This window comes from Cornus florida, unplaced genomic scaffold, assembly GCF_030987335.1.
Source record: "Cornus florida cultivar Cherokee Brave unplaced genomic scaffold, ASM3098733v1 CherokeeBrave_3.0.0_Hap2_Chr07, whole genome shotgun sequence".
Taxonomy (NCBI): domain Eukaryota; kingdom Viridiplantae; phylum Streptophyta; class Magnoliopsida; order Cornales; family Cornaceae; genus Cornus; species Cornus florida.
The window spans coordinates 71,461,105-71,471,905 of NW_026775577.1; the positions used below are offsets into that span (position 1 = coordinate 71,461,105).

The 10,801-nt window shown below is 32.8% G+C and overlaps 1 long non-coding RNA gene across 8 annotated transcripts; it reads right to left on the reverse strand.

The window, feature by feature from the left end:
* Window positions 1–212: 212 nt before the first annotated feature.
* LOC132267296 (uncharacterized) lies at window positions 213–9,509 on the reverse strand. Of its 8 annotated transcripts, none has more exons than XR_009468970.1 (7): window positions 9,146–9,508; window positions 8,897–8,970; window positions 6,816–8,818; window positions 5,823–6,724; window positions 4,091–4,560; window positions 2,117–2,208; window positions 213–501 (listed from the first exon to the last, which is right to left on the reverse strand). It is a non-coding gene; the product is annotated as an uncharacterized LOC132267296 (long non-coding RNA). The 8 variants fall into 8 exon arrangements; XR_009468971.1 differs by having other exon boundaries at window positions 6,816–6,953; window positions 8,637–8,970; window positions 9,146–9,505; XR_009468969.1 differs by having other exon boundaries at window positions 5,823–5,986; window positions 6,604–6,724; window positions 6,816–8,970; window positions 9,146–9,504.
* Between the last annotated feature and the right edge of the window lie 1,292 nt (window positions 9,510–10,801).

Here is a 10,801-nt window from a genome sequence, read left to right on the forward strand (position 1 = left end):
CCACGGAGCTCAAATGAGCCGAGCAAATGAAGCAAGAATGCCTAACCCGAAAAGAGATGAACTAAGGGCAAAATGGTCATTTCTCACTGAAAAGGGTGCCACCATGCACACCATTGGAAGGACAAAGAAAAATGAACAAAATTAGACTCAAGAATCATCTGATTCTGAGTCCAGGCAGAAAAGATATGAAATTCCAACACCCGATGCGAAAGTTATGAAGTAATGACTTAACATTTTTCAATATTTTCATAATAAACTTTAAAAACAAAAGTACATAGAAAATGAGATACATGTCATTGGCCTCCGGCCTCATCTCATACATGTTAAATACATTGAAAAGAGTGCACTTACGTACACTTTACATATACGAATCAACGAATACAAGTTTAAACAAATAGGGCTACAAAGAGGCATCTTATGCTAACACTTGCATAAAATAAAAACATAGAAACTGAAAGCCATCCAAGGAGCAATGGAATCTTCAAATCCGGAGTCCTGTACCTGAAATATGCCCCAGTATCGTAGGGGTGAGTAACATAAAGCTACTCGTAGGAGATGAGCATGCATCGACCTAACATTTTACAATTTTATCACCTTATAGTGAAACATGTTAAAGGGGCTCATGCCACCTAACGTCTATATAAAGATGAGACCCAGGAAGCATCCTAAGTTACCTAGATCATTTATATCATAATCACATTGTTCATGCAATTCAAACAACATGGAAACATGTTATACAAGGCAACAAGATATAGATTCTCAAAGTCATCAATTTGAAATCCAAAATACGAAAACAACAAGTGTAGGTCATACCACCTAACGTCTATGTTCAAAATGAATTTATAAGGTCATTCATAAACTACGTTTGAACATCAAAACACAAATTATGATATCGATGCAATTTAACCAACAATGGAACTTCCAATACAACGCATGAAGCTTGCTTTCACAAAGCTATATCTTAAGCTCAAAATAGGAAATCAAATAAGGAACAACAAGTTACAATATCATCTAATTATCAACTTGAAATGAAATACGAAATCAAACAAAGTGGATACTCGGACGTCACGCCGGATCAGACCGACAACATAGTTACTTTAGGGTTACTAGCCCATGGGTAACCTCTCTATGTGCGCACTAGACTATATAGAGGGACAGTCCCCCGTACTAGAACCAAGTCCTAGCCGTAGCCAAACAACGACATCCCCAAGTTTCCAAAATCAACAAATTGTGCAACAACGTATATATATCAACATGTATATACAAGATATCAACTATTTACCAAGCACAATCCAAATTTTTGAAACTTATACAATACATGGTCAAAATTCACAACTACTATGGCATGTAAGATGTCAAATACAAAGTGTGCAATTCCTTACACATAGCAACAATACATTCAATAAGGAAAAACATATTCTCATGAATATAAAAGTAACAACTATGTTATCCAATGCTCAAAAGTAATCAAGTGAACATACATCAAATCCAAATTCATGATTTAAATATAGAAACAACTTCTAAAATGCAATTAAATCCATGGAGTAATAAAGTAGAATTTAATTAAATATAAATAGTTAAATTCTCTAAATTCCAAGTTAATCCAAATAACCTCAATTTAATATATTTTGAAAGACATGTCATGGTCATCATATATATAACATCAAATGACAAGTTAAGTGATTAAAACACTTAAAACAAAATTAATTAAGCTAATTAATTAATTTCCTCTAGATTTTTAAACAATTCCAAATGCCCTCACTTTAATCTATGTTAGAGAACATGCCAAGGCCTATTTAAATACCACATTAAAACTTGATTTAATGCTTCATGCAACCATGTGAATTAAACTTTCACTAAAGATAAAATATTAAATAAAAGTTGTAATTCTTAATCAAATGATCCAAATTTAATATATGTTAACCAACATATCTAAGCATAATTTCCTAACATGTTACAATTCAAATCAAAGTTATACATTATCATAAATTTTAAATCTTATACAAAGAAATAAAAATTACTAACTTTCTAAATTTGATACAAGGCATACATATATGTTGTATAATCATAGCAAACACATAATACAACACACAAATAATCCTAAAACATTCCCTACCTCAATTGGAATGAAAATCCCAATTACCATCGAAATGAAATCGCCCCAAATTTTCGGTCCACAAAACAGATTTTTCAGCTTGCTACCTTCAACTTGTAAAATTCATAAAAACTTCAATTCTAACCCAAATTGAATGAATCCAAAGCCCAATGAAAGCTTAAACACTGTAATTTGATAATATCAATTTAGTTTAACAAAATATTTTCCCAATTGAAACAGTTTTGCCCCACCACTTTGAAACAATTTCTTACCAGAAAACACATTTTCAGCCTGTAGCTTCCAACTTTGAAAATTCATGAAAAATTCATTTGACATCCAAATTGGGCAAACCTAATTTATTTTGGAAGTAAACATATGAGAGTGTAAAACTGAAAATTTAAGCCATGATCTAATGTCAAAAGGTTAGTGAAATAAATCATCTAAAAATATGTTTTCCAGCTGCAATAAAAACATGGACAGCAAATAGTTTTGGATTTTTAAAAAAATTTAGAAATTCTCTAAAATCGTAAAAAAATTCTGAGTAATGTAAAACCCATGGGGGAAGTTCCAGTAAAAATTTCAAGGCAATTGAAGCACCATAGCTCCATATAAAAAATTCATTTCCGGACTAAAAAGGAAAAGTTTCAAATTTCCAGCAACTAGCTTGCAACTTCAAAAATTCATAACTAATTCATTTTAAATCCAAATTACATGAAACCAAAACTAAATGAAAGATAATTGAGTATATTTTCATATTCTATATTTAATTTGATAAGATTAATTTCAAGTTAAAACAGTTTAAGGGCAAAATACAAGTCATTCTCTTCCATGCATGTAAAACACTCAATAATGACATAAAAATACTTCAAAATAATAGATTAATACCTCACTAGAAAATTAAATCTCTAGATACCAAAGCAAAACTAGGAGTTAGGTTAGATCTTTCAAGGGTTTTGAAGAGGAGAGTGGGAGGAGCCTAAAGTATTCCAAGTTCAAAGTTCTAAGGTGAATGAAAGGGCACCAAAAATGAAGTCAAAGCTACTAGTCAAGCTTTTCTCCAATGGTGGCTTCCTTAGGGTTCTTGAGAGGAAAGTGATGAATGAATTAAAATGTGTAAATCTAAGCTAAATTGGTGGGCTTCTCCACTCACTAGGTACTCTTGCACTACCTCTCACACACACACTAATGCAAGACTAAAGGTGAGTCCTACATTTGTCATGAATCCAAGTAAGCTTCCAAGATTAAATATTAACCCTACACTTGTCAACCATCTATGCCAACAAGTGCACCAATCCTAGGACAACAAGTGGGTGAATCTCCACCCTCCATATGTCATGAAATTAAGCCTCCGAGTGGTTCCACCACAAAATCAACAAGTGGCACCATAGGAATGTGACACTTGTCACATTTTTCAGAAATTGCAAATGATCATTTTTGAAAATATCTTCCAATTTAATTTGAAAAATGGTCCCTAAGACAAAAAAATAATTACTTTACTTAATTACTCAAAAACCACTCAAGTTATGGATAATTACAAAAAGTCTTGTTTTCATGACTTTTACAAAGAAAGTAAGCATTTAATATGCATTTCTACCAAAGTAAAAATGTAGATGTCATGGAATTTAAATATCATGGACGTATGCCAAGCCGGAATCAAATCTGAGCACAAAAAGTGAGGTTAAGTAAGGAAAAATGAAAAATGACTAAAGGACGAAAAAAGGAAAAGACGAAAAAATAAATAGTGTCAAAAAAACAAAAAATGTGGAAATGACTCGGTCCTCAAAGGAAGTTGTCAATTCAAAGGAAAAAGTCTCAAAAACCATTTCCAAGCACTCGAAACGACACTAAGAGGCGGGAAATCGAACCCGAAAAGGAAAAGATAATGAAAAAAAAATTTATCCGCAAAATTTGAAAAAAAAAAAGGAAAAGGAAGAAAATGACTGGGTCATTACAAAAATAGACAAATTCCTTATATAGGTGGCTTAAATGTCATACCCATTGGTTAAACCTCATGCACTAGGACCTCCAAATGATTCCACCACGAGCACACCTTCAATTCAGCTTGAAATCTGTTCTGCACGCATTTTGAGGTTGTTCGATCGATCACATGGTTGCTCTGATTGATCGAAGTAAGGTGGCGCAATTATTTGGATAAGGACAAAGGCTGAGATATTTATGGGAAAATGACAAAAGTAGTTATGAGGATAAGATCAAAAGGTTCGATTGATCGAATGAAAGGTTTGATCGATCGAATAGGAAATTTTTCTGAGGATAAGGACAAGGGTTTCGATCCATCATGGCATGATTGGAATGATCGCAATGCAATCGATCATAGCTTGGTTCGATTGATCGAAGATGACTTTTTCACACTTTACTTCCACTTTGCTCCTTTCTTCCACTAAACTTTAGATTGCTTCCTCCAATGCTCTAATTCAGCTGATTTGACATGTTTTGGAGATAAGTGCCTGAAAAGGGGAATAACATGAAATTAGATTAAAACGAAAAAATAAGATAGAATAAGGTCCTAGAACATTCAAGATTAAGGGGTTTAAATGCACACTTTTCTGCGCTTATCATAGCTCATACCTAATTGCTCACCCTTTTCGCCCTGAACATCACCCTCCTAGTCCCAAAGTTAAGTAATATAGCATAATTCAACCCAAACATTTTAAGACAACTCAATTACAACATTCTAGAATATTAGTAGAATTATTTGGCATAGGATTGGTAATATACATCAGTTAAGAAAACATTTACTCACATAGAGTTCTAAAATAAAATCATAAACAATACTTGTATGTAATAAAACTCAAATCTTAACCAAGCATATGTATAATGTTTTTGCTAAAATCAAGTATTTGACTACAAGAAAATCATGTACTTGCAGCAAGCAAAACTAGAATTTCATAATAACAATTAATCTAATTTTTTTTTTTTTTTTGTAAACTTACAGAGATGAAATATGGAATTAGTGAGGAACATTAAATTAGGAAACAGAGCTTTAAATAACTCTCAAGGTTGCAAGAGTTAAAGAGAATCCCTAACCAATTGAAGGTAACAACTGGAGGTGGTGAGATTAGATGGTGTGAGGGTAAAGCGCCTACATTTCAGCCTTAGTCCGAACCTTTCTTCTTCTTCTTCGCTTTCTGTTCTTCTTTTTCTCTATCAGACAACTCACGGCTGGGAGTTTTCTTTTTGGTTTGGCATGCAACAACTATGAGGGAACTAGTTACAAGTGTAGTGCTAAATAATTAAACGTGTCTCCAAGTTTTGCATATGAATGACACCTAGTTCTAGATCCCCTACATGCTGCCACATGCAAACCCATTAAACCATCTTTTATCAATATTTCAATACTCCCTCATTTCCAAAAGTAATCATTCATTGGCCCTACCAATTTTATTTATTTATTTATTTTTAACAACTAAATTCATCCCCTGACTAAAATAGAAAAATTAAATGAAACTCATAACTATAAATTAAATACTAGATCAAAAAAAAATTATATACTAGACAATTAAGGAATTATAAATTGCCAACGAACCATGTAAAATAGATAGAAATCAAGTTAATGACTTCCAATGAATTTAAATAAATTCCAAGCAATTAGGGATGTAATAATATTGAAAATGCAACACATGAAATACGTAGAAAGAAATTAAATCAAAAATCAAGTAATTCTGGTCCTAAACATAGGGAAGACTTAATTAAAATTTAAGGTTGTCACATTTTCCAACACCATTAGGTTCTTTAGAACAGGCTTGACTGCACTTGTGCATCTCACGTTTGCTTCGCCCAATCAGCTTATGACACGTGTGCTTTGGAATCCTTTTGGCATGTGCTGCTACCCTTGAACTTGTAAGGCTATGACAAATTCAGCTGACCAAATAACTACAAATTTTGAAATTTAATCAAAATAAAAAATAAAAATTTATCTTATTAAAATGATATACTGTAGATGTTACAGAATTGAAATGAAAAGGCACAGCAAAGCACATTTGGATAATATATCTTTAGTCCCGAGTAACTTAAAATAGGCATTGCAAAGCTGAGAAAAACTCGTATATATGTCATGAAATAGATAATTCAGAGATGATTTTTGAAGGAAAAAAAAAAAAAAAAAAAGATTTGTTATTTGTCTTGTTCTTTACTTGTTCCTTCTTATAGTTTGTATCTGACCTCTATAGCTCATGGAATTTGAGCTTATTAATTGAAAATTGAAAATTTTGCTCAAAAGTAAAGCTTTTTCCTGAAAAGTGAGCATGCATAGGGGTGGGAAGATAAGGGTGAAGAGAAGAAAAGGAGCAAAAGTGAAGGCTATGAAAATTGACAATATATGTAGAACTATTGATATCTATGCAGTAAACATTCTTATTTTCATTCAAGAACAATTTATAGATCTGCTGGTAAAAATTACTACGCGTAGAAAGACATTCTACTATATGTCTTGATGTATGGCTTTGGAATTTTTAGAGTTTAGGCATAAACTTCAATTTTTAAATTCATACAGGAAGGCTGAAAACTGAAGAGGCAGACACTTATAGTGTATATATCCCTCTTCGTTGTAGATGCAAAACAGGTCTTCACCAAATCAATTGCTTCTGATTCTAAAAGTGGAGTAACTGCATCCTGCAAAGGTAATTGGGTTTTAAACCAGACACTTAAAAGAGAAATTACTACAAGAATATCTGTCAGCAAATAATTGAGGATAAATCCATACCTTGGCAGGTAACAAAAGAGGGCTACTTTAGTTGGAATTCCAGAAAAGGCATGATTAGTGTGGAACTAGAACTTTGGGAACTGTATCCAACTCTCTCATAGGATCCAACGACATCATATGTGAAAACACAACCCTTGTCTTAAGTATTTGAAAGAAATATGTGATGTTACAATAAAATAGGTGGCTAAAAACTGCATCAAAAAAAGCCTATAGCATTTTACCTTCATTATCGTGGCCACCTAGAACATTAAAAGAATAATAAGGGAATAAGTGTTTGTAATAGAGTGTGTGTGAGAGCAATTGACCCATTGCAGGGCAGCTCATCTGCTTATTTTGTTGATGCTGAGAGAAACTGTTACGCTTCTAACTTGAGGTCAAAGGCACTCTTGGCCTTTCACTCATCGTTTCAACATTCAATCACATACATAACCCAAAAAACATGAATACCAACATGTTGTCTCATCAATATCTCAACATACCACGACTAATAATAATCACAACCCATGTCAACATAAAATAAACCAACTGATATCTAGAACTAAATAAAAATCCAACTATAAAATATCCCACTATAGATAGTCCTCACTATGTAAGGTTTCTCTCTAAAGCAAAATAATATAATATCACAATAAACCATCATAGCATGTCTCACAAGTCTGTCGCACAAGCCTTAAAAAAAATTATATTATTAAAATGATATACTGTAGATTTTACTTACCCTTGAAAACCTATTGAATGACATCTATTTCACAGAAGACAGAAATTCATACAGTAATAGCCCCAACAATATTTCAGAAATTAAATCACATATGCATCACAATAATCCATGGAGTTAATTCACAGCCCCTTTAAAGATTTTGAGATTTTAAGCCACATAGATGCATCACAGTAATAACCTATCAAAGATCAAACAATAAATGGAAATCAACAATCACAGCCCTTCCACAAATTGAAATCTATGCATCTCAGTCAAAAATTTTCCAAAAATCTTCCCAAAGTAACAAATCCCACATGTATGTATTAAATTCCTTAAACAATCAAAGTCCGTCAACACAAAAATGAACACAAGGCAATATGGATTGTGATGAAATACACATGGATTTTCAACAAATATATATATCATCTCAAATTCTTCAATCCATTCTCAACCTATAACAGTTTCAAAGGCATTTCAAAATTCCTCCTATAGACATCATCTCAGTCATAGTTCTACAAAGTTTCACAATCACAGATATATATACATGCCAAAAACAGTCAAAATTTGTTCAACCCAAATGTTCTCATGAAAATCCAAACCCCCAAAACAAGATTTATCAATATCAACACAGCTTATCACAACCACAGCCTATCATATATATTCCAAACACAAAATTATATACATGCATTTAGAATTTTCTTCACCAAGTTTGAACATAGAACACATGTATATATATATATAGATATATTATATATTCAAAATTTGAGACACGGAGTATCAAAACTCACCACTTCACAGCCTATAACAGATTCACAAACACAATCATCCATAGTCATAAGTCACAACCCCATTAAAATTTCGAAATATATGCAAGCACAGTCATCCAATTTTCTAAAATTTTGAACATAAAGCATCATATATAACGTGAAATTCCCAAAAACCTCATTCCAAAATTAAATCCCAAAATACATAAGTGTGAAATTTGTATAAATGCTATCGATAAAAAAATAAATAATACTAAAAATAAAATAAAATATGTTAGACTGGAACCACATAGAAAATGAAAAAGATCTAAAAATCGTAACTTAGACCAACAAAAATAGAAATAGGTAGAAGAATCTTACATTTCTCTTCTTAATCCTCGAGTCTCCTCCTCCGGCGCCACCGGTGCTCTGTCCTCCCAACAGATCTAGGGTTCCTTTCGAATTCAGATTCGCCGACTGAAACTCTTACCTTGCCAGAATACTAGAGCTTCACTGAAACTCATGCCTTGCCACACCTAGTTCACCGGCATCACCGCCCCACCCTAACCCCAATTTTGTACTACACATCAAAGCCCTAACCTTAATTTTGTAAATACATCAACAAAATTGAAATCCTTAACCTGTTTGTAGGTATCCTCTTCAAAAATTGAACTCCTCTCGCCCAAATCTAACATCAAAATAGTATAGATGAGTCCTGTATTCATCAAATGAAAAAAAAAAAAAAAAAAACAGGAATCAATTAAACAATAGATCAATAAACAAAAAAAACACACACACACATATATGTATAGATTTAAAAAAAAAAAAAAAAAAAAAAAAAAAAAAAAAAAAAAAAAAAAAAAACTAGTGAAAAGGACTAAAATACTAACCCTATAGATATATGGAGATCAACGAAGAGAGAGTTTGTGATATGCCTTTCTCTCCCCGTCTCTTTATTCGACGAACAGGTTCATGGTGGAAGACGGCCTGAAGAGATGGAGATAGAGCAGAGGACAGATGGCCTGAAGAGAAACTAGGGCTTCAATTTTGAAATGTCAGATGAGATAATAGTTAGCATTCGTTCAGGGAACGTTGGTAAAAGTACATAATTACCAGCATTCGTTTAGAGGACACTTGTCAAAGTACATTACCAGTGAACGCTAGTAATTATTAACTAACACCAGCGGTCATAAAAAGAACGCTGGTGAATCCCTAATTTGTTGTAGTGGACTCAGACTTTTAGCATCTTTACATTTGTTATTTTGATGGCCAATTTGTTGGCCTTACATTCAGTATTGTACTGTTATAGATGATTTTGGTTTCACTTTTGTCACTTGGATATTATTCTTTCTATATATTTATTCTATGACAGTTTCTCAAGTGGACAACTCTCTAACATGATTGAGATAATCTCTCTCTCTCTTCTTCTCTAATATATTCTCTTTGCATAAGTTTTCTGTATCCTCTTTCCATGTGTGATATTGATGAGGTTAGTGTTAGTGTACACTTTTTAGGTGATGCTAGAATCCAGGTTTGGGGGTACTAACTTGCCTTTTGACTCATTGCTACCGCCTCGCTGGTATAGTTTCTCTATCATATCTCTTATTCCCATTACACATTGTGGACAATGTTTAATTTAAGTTTGGGGGTAAGATAGTTTGTTTTGCATTCTTTTGCTAGTAGTTGATGGAGAATGAAAAATTTTGGGCATTGAGTTCTATCTTTTTGGAATATTGATTGCCATGTCTTATCTTGATTCAAGAGTATAATACTTTTTGTATGCCTTTGAATGCCATTTAGGGGTGAATTTTTTAAACTCTTGTTACCATGTTTACTTTTATGGTCCAAATCATCTTATTTGTTGAACATGTGTTAAAAAATTAATTCTAGTGTGCTACATTTGCACAGGCACACACTAGCATTCATCTTGTGGGGTACATGTTTAGATGATCATTGTTTTGGTTATATCCTATTTGATCTAGTAGGCTTTGAAGAGTCTTCACTCTTTACATAATGACCTCGCATGCTTAATAACAACCATTTTTCACTGAGTAACTAGGATTCTTGCCTCATTAAGCATTAAATTCTCGTGTCAAAAAGTGAAGGGCTCATTTGAAATAAGAACTTTTTCACCGAGTAACCGAAATTCTTATCTCATTAAGTATTGAATTCTCACGTCAAAAAAATGAAAGGTTGGAAAGTGAGAGTTGTTTTGATTTGTAGCCCAGTTGGCTTCAGCATTTTAAATTCTTACGGGTGTTTTAACACCTAATGCCCTAAAGTCGTTCGATTTGGGAGTCATTGACCAAACGCTCGTTACACAAGTCTTCTAGTGTGATGACAGTGTCATCTTTCTCCTTTTTAAACATTTTTTTTATTATTATTTATTTTATTTTATTTATTTATTTGTTTAATTTTTTTTCGCATTACCTTAGGATTTTGTAAGACCCGAGGTAAGGTTCAGTGTCCGGAATCGATTTCCGGCACCACACACACTTGCACTATTTTATTTTACTGTCAATGCATGTTTTAATTTCATAGAAAAG